The 20,064-nt window shown below is 39.4% G+C and overlaps 1 protein-coding gene across 10 annotated transcripts in view; it reads left to right on the forward strand.

Annotated features, from left to right (window-relative positions):
- The first annotated feature begins 15,048 nt into the window (after positions 1 to 15,048).
- Positions 15,049 to 20,064, forward strand: part of KDM4C (lysine demethylase 4C) — a 261,863-nt gene continuing 256,847 nt past the window's right edge. For 8 of the 10 annotated variants that reach the window (XM_069001135.1, XM_069001138.1, XM_069001139.1 and 5 more), the window contains exon 1: positions 15,049 to 15,203. The gene's annotated coding sequence lies outside the window, so the exon portion shown is untranslated. Of the gene's footprint in view, positions 15,204 to 15,381; positions 15,444 to 20,064 lie in introns of those variants that run through there. The other 2 variants (XM_069001136.1, XM_069001137.1) reach the window with 2 other exon arrangements.

A 20,064-nucleotide genomic window follows, 5' to 3' on the forward strand; every position in this document is an offset into this window, starting at 1 on the left:
ATCCTTCCTCTTTTCCAGTCAGCAGGGACTCCACCAAACAGGGGATATTCACTGGATATTGTTGCAGTGAGGATACTGTAACACGCCTATATCAAACCAGGAGTCCCATGGAAAAGAAATATATATAGACAGATTCTTGCTAGATGTTTCAGAGATGTTTATTTCCCCAGCCGCATGGCCGGGCTCTGCCGAGGAACTGCTACATTCAGGACCCGAGGGTCCTTTTTGCCCGCGCAGGGGAACACAAACCAACCAATGGGGAACGAGGCTGACCAGGGGCAGGGAAACCCCGTGTGTCTGTGCCCTCAGGGCCCCTCTTCCCAGGGCTACATGGCGGGGGAAGGACCCCAACAGGACATACATGTAAATATCCATGAATATTAACCTTGGAGCAAAGTCCTTCCAACTCCATTTCGTGTGTGGACAAACGCTGAAGAAAACAAGTGTCAGAAGGTTTTTAAGGTACTAAGGGTTAGTTTGTTTTCTCCATTTCCTCTGTCAAAGAGCACCACAGTCCAGCTTTTCCCTCCAACTAGGTGCTCCAGAAGTAAAGAGCAACTCCAGGGCATAGTCCCACAGGTATAGTCATAGCAGGGTGAGCTAGGTGGTGGTAGTAGCTGGCATTGACAGTCCCAGGCAAGAGAAAAAGGAGATGAGACTACTGGTAGGATTGTAGGCCAAGTTTCATCTTGAATCTGAAGTCCATGCAGCAGACAGGACTAAAGACAGTGGGCAGTGGACATCTGAGAAATATATTCAGGAGGAAAACTAGCTACCATGTAGGTTTGAGGTCTATCCAGATGGCAGGGCCAGAGTAGGCTGGAGACCAGCATATGGCAAGATAGTTGAGGGTCTAGGGCTGAGGTGAAATGGAGACCTTGGGTTCACAAGCAGTATGTCCATGCCCTGGGTGAGCCTGGTCAGGGTCAGTAGATTCTAGAGGTGCACTTGGTGTCTGGACTCTGTCCTGTAACAGCCATATGGTTACGTAGGGACTCTCTGTACTCTGGCTTTGCCCACAGGCTTTTAAATTATTTTACCCCCCCCTGAATAATCCAGTCCTCTGGCAAAAAATATAGCTTAATGCTTCAGCCTTCTAAATCTCTTTTAAACCTTTTTTGTACTTCACTTCCTTTTCTATTTGGAGTTGGGGATATCCACAGAAGAGATAAACAGAATTAATTCCAGCCATCACTGTTTTGGTCGCCATCTGCCATCTTGCTCGTTTATGCTGTGACTAACTGAACTGCCAGACACCTCTGAGACACTTAGCCAAGCAGGGCAGCTGCTGCTCAGTCTCTATGGCAAACATCTCTCCTTCCTGAAATCTCTTGAATTACAATCAAATATGTGGGGTTTTTTCCCTGTTATCACTGTCAATCCTTACAAATGCCCACTAATGTTCTCTGTAAACCCTCCAAAGAAAGCCAGGAGGACCTGTACTGGATTTCTTACAGTCAGAATTACTTGCTGCTGCTTAGATGATTTTCTAGTCTCTCTTTTTGTCACTTGCTCTTTTTTAAGTTGGTTCAAAGGTAAGCTGGATAGACCTTCAATGCAAATTCAGTTATTTAATACTGGATATGTTATCCCTTTTATCATGCTATTTGTGTCCACTGGCTTTTAAATACTGAATATGGCTATATGATAAGAGTATTGCCTATGTAAATATGTTATATCAGGAGGTGTTGTCTATTATGAATACCTATGTAATAGACATTGCATTGCAAGAATTTCTCTTGCCTAATCTAGTTTTATTAGGCAATAAAAGAGTTCTCTCTGGCACAGGGAGACCTGTATACTGCTGACCCTAACAGGTGTATCATGATGACAAGGTATTCTTTGGGAAATAAACATCTGACCTCTCTTATTCTTATCTAGGAGTTAAAGGTATTATGCAACAGAATACACAGATTTTGCAAATTCAGGAAGTCTAAAAGTTGAGACTTTTTTTCAGAAGACTAGATTTTGCATATGCATAGAGTTTTATTTTCTTACTTTTAGGGTAGAAATGGAATTATTATTACATTTGTTTGTTCTTCAGCTAGCACACCTATACAAACTGCTGAGAAGAGAGCTTCAACAAAAACTTAACTTTTCATTAAAAAAACCCCCTCAGATCCAGGATGTCTATCTAGATTATCAGTCCAACAGATATTAACGAAACTATCACTCATCTTGAAAAACACTGAATAAAAATCCTCTTCCTGTTGCAAGATTGGGTCACAGCTACTCATCTTTCAGGGTTTGAACAAGATCCTTTGGTAATAGGAAATCAATTACAAAGCCCTTTTCCTAGTCTCTGTTTCAGGTAAAAGTTTTTGAGTTCTTCTCTGTAAATCACAGAAACTCCAATAGGGCAAACCTCTTTCATCTTTGTATCTCAAAGCAAAAGATTTGAGAAGAAATCCTTAGGGGAATTTCCCTTTTTAGGGAGTTTCTAAGTCCTCATCTTCTGAAAGAAAGCTGTTGCTTTCAGAGCTGTAATGATTTATGATTTTAAGAGATTATTTAAACCAGTTCTGCAAATGCAGCAAGCGATTCCATCAAAACATACTTTCTATCAGGCTCTAGGTGGCCTGCAATTGGTTATGGCATTTTGTTTGATCATTGCCTGACTACACCTACGTATTCACAGATCTGTCCACATAAATGCAGATAAAGTTTCTGATTGAATCTACGTAAGATTTCATTATATCGTGTCCATCCTAAGAAGAGGAGTGATTTTCTCAGGTGAATAAGTTTTGCTGGCCTGCCAAAGGATCACAGGAGATGAGTACCACAGACAGTACAAGGTAGGAAGTGGGACTGCCCAGTGAGGATAGGGGACTGAAAGAAATGGGACTGCTTCTTCTGATAACAAACTAGAAGCTGCAAAGATTGGTTCAGGTATCTTCTTCAACATTTGCAGTTTGTTAGAGTATCTGATATTTTTCAAACTCCTAATGACCGTGAACTCTCAAATACAGACCAAGACTGAACCAGCACTGAAGAATCGGTCTCTGAAATCAAAACTGAATAAATACTTTAATGTTACATAATATCTTAGTTAACATGTAACTTAGAAAAAGAGTAAGATGTTGCAATGTCCTGGTTGTGGTATTAGATATTTTTTCACTGTTCCTGTTTAAAAAAAAAAAGAAAATAAAAACTATCAAACATGGCTAAAATATAAGCTCTTTAAAAGGAGTGATTCACATACACTTACTAAAGACTTTTTAGGATGCAGCCATATTTCCTGTAAAAATCCCAGTTACAGTAAGCATGTTTTACTTGACCATGACTTGCCATTCACTTATGGTCCCTGAATCTCTAAGGGATTTCACTTAATTTGTACAGCCATGATTCTGCAGCTCTGGCCACAGAGCATGCATTAATGTTGGTTCAGTGCAGTGCTGCATTAACGTACTTTGCCTCTCTACAGGATTTAAACATGATAATGACCTTCAACTAATTCAGAATTTTGTTTTTTTAGTGCAGCAAGGTGACCTGACCTGACTCAGGTGGAGAAGGAACAGTGCTCAGACTTTGGGAAGAAATTGGAAAGGCAGACTGCAAAAAGAAAATGAAAAATGCAGTCTTGGGATGTCTAATGACAGATTGATATCTGCTGGTCATTGTCAACATGGTTTATGTGGAAGAAGGGTGATGGAACAAGCAGTTGGTCAGAATAGAAACTGAGACAGGACTGACCAGTAGCAAAAAATAAGAGAAAAAGCTGAGAGTGAGCTAGGAGTAACAGAGAGTGTAGCACTGAAAAAGTAGTCAAATAACTACCTATTTACTAAATAAGGTATATGTCAGAAAACAATGACCTTAAATATTCTAAAAATATATTCTAATGCATATGTCTACAGACTAGATTAAACCTGCAGAGGAAATCCTAAATCCTAATTTCATGTATTTGCAGTGTTTCAGTTCATTTGGATGTAAAGATAACTGACAGGTCATTATTTGTAATTAAACCAGCATGGCCATATATAATGATGAGGGAAGTTGAGAAATCTCAGATGCTACTAACAATTTGTTTGCTGTTTTTCAACATAATCACGATTAAGAAAGGACACACTATCTCATATAATTTTCTCATTACAGCCACTCTCCTAAAGGATGACATGGCAAAATATTAAGTAATAGTTGAACAGAAGCAAGAGGAAGTTGGAATTTCTGTAACACTAGCTTCCGAAAATTATGTAGTTTCATAGTATATCTGCTTTTATAGCACTCTATACCTGTTACCCATGGATTCATCTCTCTGTCTTCATTTTCCAGTGTACACTGAGTTAATTAAGGATAGCCTGTTAGTTTACTACTGTTGTATGAGAACATTAGAGATCACTATCTTCTAACAGTGCTAATATATTAGCCTGCCTAAGCGCAAATATTTAAAAGGTATCTTCTCTGCACTTACGTTTACCAATTGCAAAATGGCATTAAGCAATTCTGTCCTTGGTAATCTTTTAAAAAAGCTGAAATAAATAATAGGATCAAATCATGTTTGTTTTTCACTTGATTAAAAAGCACATGACTCTCCTTACTGTTTCAACAGAAGTTTGGTATTCTGTCAATCAACATCAACTCTAGAACAAAATTAAAAGACAGAAATATGTCTTTCCAAAGAAACAGTCTAGACTCATTGGTAGGGAAAACACAGGGCAAGGAGTACTGGCTAATACAGTCTGTACCTCCTTGTCTAAGCAATTCTTAATCAAGGTAAGCAATATGGACTGTTAAACGGGACTTAGTACTCAGCAGGTCCTAAAGTAATAAAATGCACTAGTGGTATTGAAATCAAAATAATAGAATCATTTTGCTCTCCTGGTCATATCTCATTAACCCGTTCAGTCATATATGAAATAAATAAATAATTAAACGCAGGTCACCCATTATTAAGAAGCAGATAATTAAACCTTACATTTTAAATTTATAACCAAGGAGTATGTGTCATGTTTCTCTAAGAACCTTTGTTTATAAATTAACCTGAACATTTCAGAAATTACTTAGCAGGAAGTAACAGAAGAAACAAAGTGGATAATGGACGGAGAGACGCAAAATAACTGCATGCTAGTAAGAGACTCTAAAGCATTATAAGGCTCTGAAATTTTAATTAGAGAATTGTAATTGCAGTCTGCAATTCATTTATGAAAATGTATATGAATAGTAATATTTGCGAACACAACAATTAAATATTCAATGAAATAGTCTGAAATAGTCTGTCAAAAAATTGGAGAATTTCCAACAGCCTGTTTAACTAAAAGAATTGGAGAATTGCAGCTTTAAGGGTTCTATTTCCTTGTAAAATAATTTTACTCATCTGAAGTTTTAGTCCTGTTCAGAAGTCCATGCAGATACATCCTTGATAAGAGCAAAAAAAACCATTCACAACTTTCCCTCTGGGTACCTTAAGCCATTTGCCAAATGGTTTATATTGACTGCCCAATAAAATCTGAAGTAAACTACTTAGTAGGAAGTAATATAAGAAAGATTTTTTTTTTTTACTGTTCTCATTAATAACATTCTTCATAATCTTTTCTTTAAGGAAGACGCTGTAGGGGCCAACACACTGTCAGTCATATAATTGTACTTCACATGGAATTTATCACAAAACTCTTAGCAAGTAAAAAGTTAATGTAAAATCTAAACTCCTTTTGTCCCCCCAACCCTGTCCTCTAGTGTCTGTGTTTGTTCCTACTCCTACCCTCCAACCCTCCAGAAGACAGGCACAGCATACAAGTATGGCAGAACTTACCTTCCTTTTACCCAGTTGTGGCTGTAGGGTGTGAGATGCTTAACCATATTTCTTAACAGTATCTCTCATACTGCCCTGTTTAACTCCTCTAGTTAGAAAGTATTCAAAAAGATGCCCTTTTAAAACTGATTTTTAAACTTTGTAGAAAGAGTTTAAGAGACAAACAGGAAGTTGTCCTAGTAAGAGGATGCAGATAACAACCAGTGGACAATGAGAACTGTGCAACCAGTGAGGGCTTGAACAGATCACTAAAAAAATGAGAGATGTCATATACCCTTCAGTTAACACCAGTTGCCAAGTGCTTTTGTAACATCTCTGTGCACTGAAAGGTCCTTCTATGTACTGATACAATATCCCAGTTTATCAGAAAGTTACGGATACGTATTTTATCACTTACTTAATAAGCTAAGACTGCACAGATGGGGGGTCTATCAACTTTCAGAGCTGATGCAGAGTAAGTGGTAGAAACAAGCATGTGTGGTTGTGTGCCTGTGTAGGTGTGAGTGGAAGAAACACCATCTCATCTCAGTAGGAGCAAGTTGTTGGATTGACCTAGTGGAAAAATATCCTGATTCAACACGAATACCACTCACTGCCCACCACATTTAGAAGCAGACAGCAAAAAAATGACACAGTGACATTGGACACTGTGAAAAAGCTCAGCTTCTATATGGCAGTGCCTTTGAAACACATTGTGTTTCATTATCAAGGTATGTCTTGGAAAGCACAGTATCTGGGTGCAGCCCAATTCGGGGATGTGCATTATCTGTGTTAGTAACCTTACTGTTTTATTCTAATTGGGTTACTTCACCATTGCTACAGTTAAGTGAGGCGTACAGTTCCCTCCTCATCTTCTTCCCCCAGATTAACTCTGCTCATATAGTTAGTCTTGGGCTTAAAGGATATGTTAGAGCATGTACTGCAATACTAAGTACCTATGTTTCCTACATCTGTCACCCCTAGTAATATTGTTTGCTTCTCTGTAACTCACTGCTTCCTTCCCTATTTTCTTTATACCACAATATCCCACCAAGTGCATTCAAGCATCTGTCTGGGGTATGCACTCTCCTGTACATCCTGTGGCTGTCTAATGAAGCCTTATTTCTTGTATTTGTGAAGACTTTACCACTGAGTAAAACAGTGGATATATTTTTCCCTTTTGCTAATCCTTTTAGTATCAGTGATGCTAATCAAGTGCATGGATGTCCGTGGAAGAACAATTTGACTCAATCCCTTTGACTTTTGCTGTTAACAGCCATTCTTTATTTCAGGCATAATGATTAAACAAAGTGATTGCACAGATCACACTAGAAATTGAAAAATGAGGATTAGCCGGTGCTCACAAAAGGATTAACTGACAACATTGAATTCCACCATCTGTACTTTGCAACACATGGAAAAGCACACTGAAGTGGATAAAAGAGACACAAAAAGAATAAAATGCATGTTAGTTGTGGTTCAACTGGATAAGAATATTGCTTATAGCAATAGGCTCTGAGATCAAATAATTAATTTTATTTTTTTAAAAATCAAATAAAAAGTATGAACACAATAACACTAATTTGGAACTATCTGCTTTCAAAAACCTGCATAGTAAGCTGTCTTATTTTAACTGAAGTTCTAACTTGAGATTCTGGTCCTATAATTATTTCTGTGATATCCTAAGATTTTGATCTGGTTAAAAAAATTAGAAGCTATGCCAGCTGTGCAAGCCCCAATAAAATAACAACCACCCCCCACCCCACCCCCTCCCACTCAGTCTCCATTCTTGTTTCAGTATTCATCTTTTTCTTGTCATTATCCTGGGATGGTCTTTTATGAACACAAAACTTCCTAAGCTCTGTGAAGTCACATGGGTGTTGCACAGAAAACAGTCAGATCTTTTGCTTGTAAGTTCCTCTTCTCAAAATCTCTTCTCAGAGAGTAAATTCAAAAGAAATCCAACATTTTACCAGTATCTTTATTTATATTCATGACAGAGGGACTATCCTCTGTTTTGCATATATCTCACTGAGAAGCAAATAGGAATTTAGAGCTAAGCTCTAAGGTAGAAATGTAAGAGAGTTGAGCTGATGAAAGACTTTAATTTCTGCAGAACTTCTTACTGTTTCTTAGCTTTTTGTGGATGATCTCTGGATTGCAGCCATCCCTGATGTCATTTAATTTGAAAACCATGAACTATTGTCTCTTAAAATGTTTTCATTACTTTCGACAGATGTTGAAAAGTCCCTTTATGCCTTAACAACCAAGACGGGGAAAAAAATCAAGAATTTGCTCTTTGAAAATGTTATATACTGATATACATCAGGTCAATATCCAGTGGATTAATTCCACCATTGCATAGTGGGAAGAAAACTAAGAGACATCTCCAAGCTCTGTCCCCTCCATTTCAGTTTACTGTTTTTACCAAAATCCTACTAAATTGGCACATGAGAGTTCATAATGTTTTACAAGGATTGGCAGTTCCCACAGGAACGAAGAGTAATGAGATTGAAAATAATACATGGAATGGGTACACAGAAATGGAATAAGCAAAACCAACCAGTACGAGAGAACAGGAAAAGGATTTTCAGGAGTGTCCATACACCTTTAAAAAAATAGTTACAATATATTTTTCTACTGGATGCATTTCTCTTCATAAATTTAAGTTGTATTTATCATCTTGTAATTAGTGTCACTGATTTCAGTATTTTCCATTTACCAAAGTCACTTTGTGCATTTTTAATAGAGTCAAGATCATCATCATCCAAGATGACGATACTACTCTGCACACACCTGAATTTCTGAACACAGAAATTTTGTTGTTTGATTCCAGTACAGCAAATGGTATTCTTCAGTGTTTTACAGCTAGAAAAAAAAAATTAAAAATTCATTTAAGTGTCAAGTGACTTAAGTATATTTTTTGACTTCCTCTGGTGCTCTGATGTAGTAGGTTTTATTACAGTATTATTAATGGGATGGATAGCTGTATCTAAGGACAAAAATGGCTACATCAAACCAAACCAAATCAAATCAAATCAAATCAAATCAAATCAAATCAAATCAAATCAAATCATGTGTGAGACAAACAGTATACTAATCTTCAAGCATTGCTTGGTTGATATGTTCCAAGATCTTTAAAGGTTCTGAATTCATGTTGCTTCTCAGAACCATGACAGCATTAGTGCTTTGAATTTAATGAATTTTTTTTTAAAAAAATCCTTTTTAAGAAGTGTGTAGACTTCCATACTGAAAATAAAGCAAACAAATTGTGGACTACCAAATGAAAATCAAGTCAAAATTTATTTCAATATTTAGTTACATTACATTAACTCTCAAAAGGATGAATTGTTAAAACTTCAAATGCAAGAAGATTCAGACATTTCATGTTCATTCTGACTACTGACAAATCACAACTTATTTATTAAAGGATTCTACCTACGTAAGCCATGAATTATGGTTAAAATTTTTACTTAATGTTCATATTAGCTTTGTACTCCCTTCTTCTACAAATACTAACCGTTTATATCGCCCTGTAAGATACTACAAGTTAGAATTTAAGTGAAAAATTAAAAGTGTGGAAACTCCATTTACATTCAATTTACAGTTTCTGAAGAAGCTTAAACATAGTACAAATTCTAGAAAATAATATTCTGATGCAATATTTTGGGTTGTATACACTTGGTTATTTTTTTCCTTTATACTTCTTCTATGCAGAGGCCTGAGGATAGAGCTAGTCCAAATACTTTCTGTAATATCACATAAAGGGATTTTAAAGACAAAAGAGACAAAAGACACTAGAATAAACACAACAGCTGATGGAAGCAATGCTTTTTAAATTTTTTTTTTTAAAGAAGCTTTCTTAATTTCCACCTATGATCATGGGTGCACCAGACTTTCCTTGTGGTTGACTTTTCTTGCTAGTCAACTTGTGGCTGAATCCACATCCATCTTCTTTTGATTGGAAAAAGTTGCCAAAGTAGCTCATACAAACTAATTTATTTTCATAGTTTCAAATTATTTTGAGGAATCTCTCAGACTAAAATGGACTTTCAGCTCTTTTCATGGTATCTTTAGGCCAATACTTGCCCAGCTGGTGTCTACTGTTTCCTTTCTTGTCCTTCATTACCTTTCTTCAGCGGAGACACAAACTCTTCAAGACAACAGTGAAAAAACCTCTCATATGCACCTGCTCAGTAAGAAAGGACAGAATATATTTCTGGATGAGGGCTTTACAAAGGGACATAATTAATTTTTCTCAATTCAGCCCTCAAATTACACAAATGCAGAAAAAGGACAGTAATGGTTAAATGCCACTTGTTTGCAGGCTCATATTTGCCAGATTCTGTGTGGATTCATGTACTGTTTACAGAAGTTTAATTTATGGTTTATATGTAAGCAGTTTGATTACTGACATAGCCAAGCCTTACTTTCTGCTATTGCAGTCTAAGCATATTAGTAATTCTTTTGTGTGGAAGAAAGATACCTTAACTGCTTGTGGATTAGACAAGCAGAAGATAAAGACTGCCACCTATTGTTCTGAAATAAAGCACAGTCTCTGCATACAGCAAGAGAACGTGAGCATCCTGAGTTCAGTGCTTCAGCCATCTCTATCACTTTCCCAATACAAAGACTTTGGTTCCCCTAATGTATAACCTATTATCTAAGTGGAATTCATCTTGGCTCTATGTTACTTTATAAACTGAAAGACTTTCCCATATTTCAGTGAACAGCATCAACAAACCAAATTCATTGGAAGTATAAAGTACCTGGGTGAGGTATTTAATTACACGATTTATTTGCTTTCTTTTCAGGTAAACCTATGTACATGAATTCTGCTATTTATTTACAGTGAAGGGCAAGAAAAAATTCTATGTTCTTTCTCCTTCTCTGAATATTCATCTTCACCTTGTCATTAACATGAAATTGTCTTTTATACATGTAAAACTACAGAAGCCCATTGAAGTCACACGGGTACTGCAGACCAAATGGACAGATACTGTGAAAATTTTGATCTAGAACACTATTAAATATAGGTCAGAAAACAGTGTACTGAAAAGAAGACAAATTCATTTATACAGAGGGGAGACAAGCTGACCTGATTATGTAATGTTAATTTTTTATCCCTTTCACACTACAGTACAATTAAGGCTCTTAACCATCTGTCCAGTACTACTGGAAATCAGAACTATATTTTTCATAAATCCGGCAGCAAGAACACGACCAAAGAAAAATCTAGGGTCACCAAATAATGAATCTTTGACTGCTGAGTTGAACTGATGGGGAGGCCAGAATCTGGTCCTCAGAGACTTGATACCTATGTAGACCTGCAATACACTGCTCTGGCACTACTGTCCTGCAGAGACAATATGGAATAGCCTTTCTATTTTATCCTGAAATTTTTTGAGAAAAAAAGCTGTCAGCTGAAAGGAACACTGTATGTATAAGTAAGATTTCTAATGAAAGTGATTAATGTTAAATACAGTAAGGTTCCCTCTATGTTTAAAATAAAATTTAAGGGTAAATGTAATAAAAATAAATACTTAATGTGAATTCTCAACTTGGAAGTTCTATTTATGATTATCTAGTCTGGCCTTTCTAAGAGATGCATAGATATTCTAGGACTGTCTACATAAAGCAAAAAGATTCTGAGACAGAGCACTTAAAATTCTTTTCATCTGAATAGAATGACATTTTTGGAAGAAGGATACCTACCAACTATATCTGTGGCTATACAAACTCCCTTTTGTCCTGCTAATGTTTTTACTGTTCATCATTCCCAGTTCAAATGTGCTTAACTTCATCTTCCTGTCATGGAAATGTTTAATCACTACAGAATTTCATGAGTGAATGAATTTCCAGAACATTGCAAGTTAGAAGCTTACATATTGCTGTCAATATTTTAAAAATATGATGAAAAACATGCAAAACTGACAGAAGATGTATAGTTAAAAAAAAACCAAACCAAACTGTTTCTTCTATTATATAACATTACCAATCTGCATACTCTTAATGAAAAATACAGGCTACAGAAATTTTCAGCCACTATTGCATTTAAACAGCCAGCACTCACATCATGATTTATAACTCAATGCAGCATAACAGACGCTGCAGCAATCTTCACAGACTTGACAACTGCATCAGGAGCAGAGCAAAATCTGTCTCACTACCACCAGCTTCTCTGCTTTCGGACACTAGTGTTTTGTTTCTGGTATTTGCTGCCATCTCATGTGTTCAAGAAGTATTGCAGTGGAATTCTAGAAGCGAGTGCTTCATACATCTAAAATAACTTTAGATCGCTATGTGACTGCAATGTTAAGCAAATACATTACTTAAAATTCTGAAAAGATTTTTTAGCATTACTGCTACATGATAAGGAAATGACCTACATTTAAAACCAAAATGAAATATTCTGCACCAGCTTGAGTGAAATAGCACGCTGTGACCAGTTCTCAACTCTCAGTATATGAAGGACATTGACATACTTCCAGACTTGCAGCAGAATGCCACAAAATTGTTAGGGACTGGAGGATATCTCTAATGAGAAGCAAGTGAGGGAGCTAGGTTTGTTCAGCCGTAAGAGGATGAGGCTTCAGGGTAACCTTATTGCTGTCCACCATTACCCAGTGGGAGGGCATAGCAAAGATGGAGTCTCCTTGGAAAAACACAGTGATAAGACAAGACAAATACACTCATTGCAATACAGGAAGTTCAGGGTATATCAAGGAAAAAATTTTCACCATGAGTGGTACCACACTGAAACAGGGACCCAGAGGTGTCATGGAAGACAAATTTGTAACTAAAACAGAACAGATGTTAACTCCTCAAACCAGGAATGGTTTCTGACCTCCGTGAAAGAGAAAATATATACTATCACACAGCAAAAAGACTATTTTTTCGGTCAGAGGTTTGTGCTGCCTAGATATTGCATCAGCAACTTAAAACACAAGTAAGGGAACTTACAGCTTATCCTCTTCTCTTAGTGGTTGTAGTCATGGGACCAGGGTTTTGTTACTAGTCAATAGTAGCCTAAATCCATCACCCAAAACATGAAAGGCAGGAAGAAAGTGCAGAAAAGCTTACTGAAACCTCAGTAATAAAAAGATTCTTCCCACCAGGTAGAACATGCCAGCAAGTTCACAGGTGCTTTGAGATGCACCCATGCAAGGTGAACAAGTACTGGAAGCACTGTGCCAGCGCAGTTTAACAAAGCCAAAATGCTGATTTATTGACCACATGTTGCTACGTAACTGAAAAAGGCCTCTGTCTTTACTTCCATCTATCAAAACAGAAGTTCTTAGCTACTGGCTTTGAAAAATGATGTCAAGACACAGCTTTCCATAGCCACAGCACTATGAGGATTAATGCTCCCAGACTACCCATGTGCACCCTTAGTCCATTACTCGGGACTGCTCAAGCCTGTGGCTGTGGGAGGTGCATACTTTGGCTATACTGTAACACACTCCAGGCACTCCATGACCTTGCAGACACTTGTAACCTGAAAGAAAAACAGATGAGGAGACGTGTTGACTCAATACTTCCAAGAGTTATTGCTGTAATTTCTCTTCAACCAAGTACTCTGCATGAGTCTTAGAGATCTCATTTGAAAACAATGTAAAGTCATCAATCTTTTCTGCTTCATAGTGAATTAGCAAGCAGAGAACAAACAATGAGAAACTGCATTCAGCTGCACTGTTTTCCCGTAAGCATTAAACAAATATTTTATTAACCCCACCAAAGGCTCAAAGAAGAAGGCAAATAACTCCCTGTTTCTTCTACTCATATTCAGTGAAACAAAATTTGTTTCCCTAGGCAGAAGAGGATGATTCATTTTAGACACTGCTGGACATAGTGCAATGCAGAGATATTCAGAGATACAGCTGCACAATTTTTCTTTATGTATAATATTGTGTCCAAATGACAAAACAACATGAGTGCCTCTGAACACAGTAAACTTACAGCATTAGATATGCTTCCTAAAAAAAAAAAAAAACAAAAAAACCCCAACACAAAACAACCACCGGCCCAAAATTTCCTGTATTTTCAGGCTCCTTTAGTACTGAAAAAAGTCTTTGACTCTCAAAGATGAAGTATGACTTCTTTTAACAGAACAGGTATACTAGAAGAAGGACTAAAGAGGTCTTGTCCTTCAGTCATCTTCTGGTTGTTTTTCACTACTTTCTAGAACACAGCAACCAGGTGCAAAATAAAAGATTAACATAGACTACTGATGAATACGAAAAGTCAAAGCACATCACACAGTGATTAAACCACTGACTAATTCATTTCAGCAGCAATCTGAACAGTCAGAATTATACTGTACCACGGCACTTCAGAAAGGAAACACATGGCATTGAGCATTGTGGGCCTTTGTTATCAAAAGCGACGTTAACATTTTGCAAACAAAATCACTTTTGTACAGCAGTACTGATTGATGTGGGACACTGTGGCACAGAGATCAATCAGGATAACCATGTCGACCTTGCAGCTTGCTCCAGCAGATCCACCATTCCTATGGACCTGAAAGGTCCTGCCCATTCTGAGGTTACAACAGGAGTAACTGCAGAGGGATTTCTTCACAGAGAAGGTTATTATTGGAATGGGCTGTGGAGGAAGGTGGTGGAGTCACCACCCCCGGAGGTGTTGAAGAAAACATCTGGCACTCAGCGCCATGGTCTAGCTGACGTGGTGGTATTGGGTCATAGGCTGGATTCGATGGCCCGAAAGGGTTTTTCCAACCCAGCTGATTCTGTGATTCTGCAACAGACCGACTTTGCTCTAAGCTTTGCGCTGGCGTTTTCTCCAGGTGTGTCCCGGTGGGTGCACAGGTCGCTCAGGGGCCCGGCCCAGAGAAGCGGGCACGCTCTTTCCGGCCCGCAGGAGCGCTGGATGCGCGCCAGCCGGCGCTGCTCCCCCGCGCTCCCACAGCGCCGCTCCCCCGCGCTCCCACAGCGCCGCTCCCCCGCGCTCCCACAGCGCCGCTCCCCCGCGCTCCCACAGCGCCGCTCCCCCGCGCTCCCACAGCGCCGCGCCCCCGCGCTCCCACAGCGCCGCGCCCCCGCGCTCCCACAGCGCCGCGCCCCCGCGCTCCCACAGCGCCGCTCCTCCGCCCGGAAGCGCCCGCGGCACCGCCCCCCGCCCCCGGCACGTGACGCGCGAGGCACCGCTCCCTGGGTCACGTGCGCGGCCCCCCGCGCGCGCGCGTGCGCACCCAGCAGCTGTCATCCGAAATTGGGAACGAGGTGTCTGCGGCGGGCAGGGGCTGCGAGAGCCGCGAGGGGACCGGGTGCCCGGCGGCGGCGGGGAGCGGGCTTGCCCTGCCCCGCCCCGCCCTGCCCTGCTTCGTCCCGTCCCGCGCCGCTCCGCTCCGTCGCCGTTCCCCCTCGCCGCGCCTGCCCACTGGAGCCTCTCCCGGACAGGTGCGGGGCGAGCGCCGAGCCGGCCCTGGCGGCGGCCGTGAGTGTGCGGGGAGGAGGTGCGTGCGCGGCTGCGAGCGGGGGGAGGCGGCGAGGCGGCCGAAGCGGGTCGGACCAGGTCGGAGCGCGGGTCCGCGGCGGGGTAGCGCCGGGGAGGGCCCGGGGCGCGGGGCGGAGCGGCCGAAGTGCCGCTGGGGAGCTCCCGTAGGCGTGAGAGGGCACGCGGCAGCCCCCGCGCCGGGAGACGGTCGGTGCGGGGGCTCCGCGGCGCGGACGAGAGGGTGGCGGCTGGGACCGAGGTGAGGAAGCGAAAGCGGCAGGAGTGGGAAAAGTGGGTCTCGCGTTCCTGCTCGCGGCCGGCAGTGCTGGGTCGGGGCAGCCGGTGGGAGCTCTCCGGGAGGTCGGGCCGCTTCTTCACGTGTTCGGAGTGGGGGGACGGCGTGAAATAGTTTTACCTCTCTCTGTGTCTGTCAGGGATTTGATGAAACTGTTGTGGGGCTTCCAAACAAAAGTCTCTTCTTGGTGCATCTCGTTTGTTCCTGCATGTAGCTTCGAGTTGTGTGCTGAGCAAAGTACTGAGTTAAGCGCCCGTTCCACACCTCTCCGTGGTTCTAGCACCCTTTCGAAGCTGGTTGTGTGATCAGGCCTCTATGCCATGATAGTAGGCTTCTCTTAATGAGCTTTCTCTCCTCTGCATTTGATTTTAGCTGAGAATGTGGAATGGGAAGTGTGTGCAAAATATTATTTCTGATAGGTTAACTATGTTAGGAAAAATACTCGTGTGTTTTAAAAACAATTATACTGGCTCAGAGAATAAACGGCATTTATTTTTTACTTTTTAAACTGCAGATTTATGATTCTTTGCTGAGAATTATCAACTATAGGAACTGAAGTTACATTTAGTGGCTACTAAACCAGCACCTTTTCAGCTGAATCACTTTTTCCAGAAGAAACTTAATGGCAGCCTAATGCAGTGTATTTTTTTATGTCTATGGTATAAAATTTGTCTTGGGCTTTACGTTTATTTTTCCTTGAACTGTCATAAATACTTGATGGCATTGCTTCAGACAAGTACTTCCCAAACACAAGAAAATGGAAATCACAAGCGTGATTTCTGTTTCAGTAGTTGAAATGCGAGTAAACTGAGCTACTGTCCCTCATGCTGTTTTTTTTCTCAGCTTAGGTTAGGAGTGGTGTTGGTGCTAGCAATTTCGATTCTAGGGAGTGACCCAGGAAACAATATGTATCACCCAGATACGTGGACATGGTTAAATAACTGTTGGATTAGAGTTGGAATAATGTATATGAGAGAAAAATCTTTGGTCAGTTTTTGTTTTAAAAAAAGGTAATCTGATTTGGTCTCTGATGTCTCCCCCCCCCCCCCCCCCCATGGTAAATACAATAAAATAGGAAAAAAAGTCAAATCCTATAAGTTCTACTCTTTAATTATTGCAGAATTTTTTATCTCTTAACCTAATTTCTAAACAAAATAAATAGTTCTGCACTAGATTTGAATGCACAATCAGTATTGCATTCAAATAATAAAATTATGTTGTCAACTGCTAATTATTAGACTATTCCTAAGCTAATATTAGCAAACTTAGTAATTATTAAAAATACAATTTTATACTTAGCTGTATTACAAGATATTGGGTTGAGTAGATTATAGATGAAGAATTTTCTGAGTTTAAGCAGCTCTTGGTTGGTCTAATTCATAGTTCTTCAGGTAATTCACTTTGATACAGAATTTTTATCTTAGTTTTCTTTTGTTAATATGAGATATGTTTCATCAGCATTATGCTGAACAGAATGTGAATGGGGTTGTGGTGCTGTTAAAGGTGGTATTTTCATCCTACCAATGTAAATTTAAAAAACCCCACCCCATCACCTTTTGAAACATGAATTTGGCATACATGGAGCTTTGAATGGAAGGTGTATTACTGTAATTCTGTCAATATAAGGTGTTTTCAAGATCTCTGAATGATCACAGGAATGGTTCAAAAAGTGATGTTCTGAAATGTTAAGATTTTAGTACTTATCTAGTAAAAAATCTCCATAGTCACTTGATAGCTTGATAATTTATATCACAAAATCAACAAATTGTGTGGTGAGTTCTTCTCTTGATTTCTGTTTAGAATAACAGAAGACTTAGGATAAGCAATATTTTGTACTTGGAGGATAGTAATTGTTGTGTAATCAAATCACAAAATGAAGATGTTAATAAGAATTTGCTGATCTGAAGTCCCCAAATGTGTTATAAAGAAACTCTTATCATAGTTTTGTTATATGAAGACTTACAGATTACTTCAGGTTTCGTAGGTGGCATTATATGTCATAATAAATTCAGCTGTAGACTTGCCCTTTCCTCCAACTTCATTTCACCTGTTTAAAATTATAGAATTGCACATAGCAGTTGAGTTGTTGGCTTTGTCTTTGAGTAGTTATACTACTGAGTTATGCAAGTACTCATTTTTATACTTAATTCTGTTTATATCTAACATTTGTGGGACAGGCTATTTGGGACAATATACTTGGGACACCATACTTAGGACAGTATACCCTGAAAACTGAGGACAATCTATATAATCATTATAATCTATATAAACAAAGGGTAGAAAACATGTCAGGGTTTTAAATGTAAGGTATTAAAGTTGCAAAGTTCTCTTATTGAAAACTGAATACTGAAAAAATTTCAGTGTCCAGTTAGTTTCTGATTCTCAGACAAGGTGGGATAATTCATTGACTGATGCAGATATTATAGGGAACTTTCACAAACAAAATATGTTCCAGTTCCTTTGTCACATTTCTGCCAGTAAAATACAGAGTCACTCAATCAGATTGTTGGCATTTAGCTCATTACACCTGTGATATCCCACTGGATTTTGTCTAATAAAATTAAAGGACTAGTTATTAGCAGAGAGCTTGTCTCTAAGAAGGCCTACATAAATACTTATATTCATGGTAGATGTTGTATGACAGACATTGTTCTGCTGCGTCAGGTTTTGTTTCACTTTCACAGTTTATTTCTTTGACTGAAAAAGTATATAAGTTGTCAGAATGGTAAATGAGCCTATAGCTTTGGAGCTGGATAAATTGTCTATAATCATAAGCTGTTTTGAAAAAGAGTAAATTCCATTTAAAATTGAATTGGGGAAAAGTGTAAACTCTGTAAACTAACCCACAAATAAAGACATGGAAACAGAAAAGTGTGAGAAACTAAGTTTTAGAAATCAAACTCTTCATGTTTGGGTTTGACTTGATGGAAGTATTTGAAGTACTTGATTTGAATAAATTATGATAAATGTTTCAAGACTGAGAGAGGTAAAATATCTAAAATTTGGAAAAATAGGTAAGAATAGAGGAAAAAGGTTTTGTAACTGATTTGTTGTCTTCAAAATTGTAGTATGGCTTATGCTTACATGAGTTGGTGAAACTTCTAAACTCACAGTGTTCTTCTGTTGCCCCTGTGGAAATCTGCTTTGGATTTACTGTGATACAGATCTGTGTAGAGTCGTAGAATGTCCTGAGTTGGAAGGGGGACACGCAAGGATCCCTAAGTTCATCGCCGGGCTCTGCACAGGACCACCCCAAAAGTCACAAAGCACCCTCTGGGTGAAGAACCTTTTTCTGATACCCAACCTAAACCTCCCCTGACACAACTTCAGGCCATTTCCTCGTGTCCTGTCACTGTCACCACAGAGAATAGATCAGTGCCTGCCCCTGCTCTTCCCCTCACAAGGAAGCTGTAACTGCAGTGAGGTCTGTCCTCAGTCTTCTCCAGGTTGAACAGACCAAGTGACCCCATATGGCTTCCCCTCAAGGCCCTCTGGAGTTGAACTTGCTCCTTTTTGCCTGATACAATATTGTGGGTTAGAGCCATGTTGTTCCCAGATACCGTTCTGTGAGTTCATTGGGTGGTCTGCCACTCCTGTTGAATGGTATGTCATTTCAGGGGCCTGGGATCAGTTTGGAGTGAGGAGCTTTTGGTCATGCAAGCTGACCATATGGTGGTTTACTTTAGTGTGCATGTTTTCAGTCATAGCAACAAAAAGGCAGGATGTTCCTGACTATGGCCTGGCCACTAGGTGTTGGGTCTGTGGTAATTTAAACCAGAATGTGAGGGCAGGGGAATTGCATAAAGTCTTTGAATTACAAAATCCTTTATGAGAGTGGGAGTGCTCACACTGAAGGTGAGCTTTATTAGTAGTGCCGAAATGCAGTTTCAGGTGTTCCATCAATAAGCAGCTTTAAGAAAGACAAGTACATCTTTCTGTTTCTCAGGTTATGGAGCTTCATTTATGTATTTGGTGTTGTTTTTTTTTTTTTTTTCCTCTTCCCCTTTCATGCTGTCCTTGTTCAGCTTCTAATAAAGCATTTGCCATGTATTGGTTCCTTGGGAAAGTTATTATCACAGTTACTGTAGCATATCCCTGAAAAGAGTATGTACGTTTTGATGTTAAGGACTTGTGAAGTTCAAGCTATAAGGCTATCTTTTGGGAGGGGATTTGTAAGAGTAGTTAATTATATGCCACATAGGCAGAAATAACAGGCCTACTAAAACTGTTGAAAAGTGGTTAATCAGGAAGGAGTTCACATCTACCACCTGCAATTTCTATCCCCAGCAATATTATAGGCTGCATTAGCAATGAGTATTTTTCTGAACTTTTAGGTACTTGTAAATTAGCTTTTTGAAAACTGAGAGCTTGGCCTAACCACTGTCTGGACTCCATGAGGACTACACCCAAGTTTGAAAATGTTACACCGTTGTGTGGGTTGATGGTTTACTTGCGTCTTAAATAGTACTTTCAGCTTGGGTATTCTTTTGCCTTGACTAAAAGTAATTTACTGGAGCTGGTAGAGATCTAGAAATAGGATGATCAGAAATATGGAGTGGATTTTCTGTGGTAAGACTAGAAGTTT

This window comes from Aphelocoma coerulescens (assembly GCF_041296385.1).
Source record: "Aphelocoma coerulescens isolate FSJ_1873_10779 chromosome Z unlocalized genomic scaffold, UR_Acoe_1.0 ChrZ, whole genome shotgun sequence".
Classification (NCBI taxonomy): Eukaryota; Metazoa; Chordata; class Aves; order Passeriformes; family Corvidae; genus Aphelocoma; species Aphelocoma coerulescens.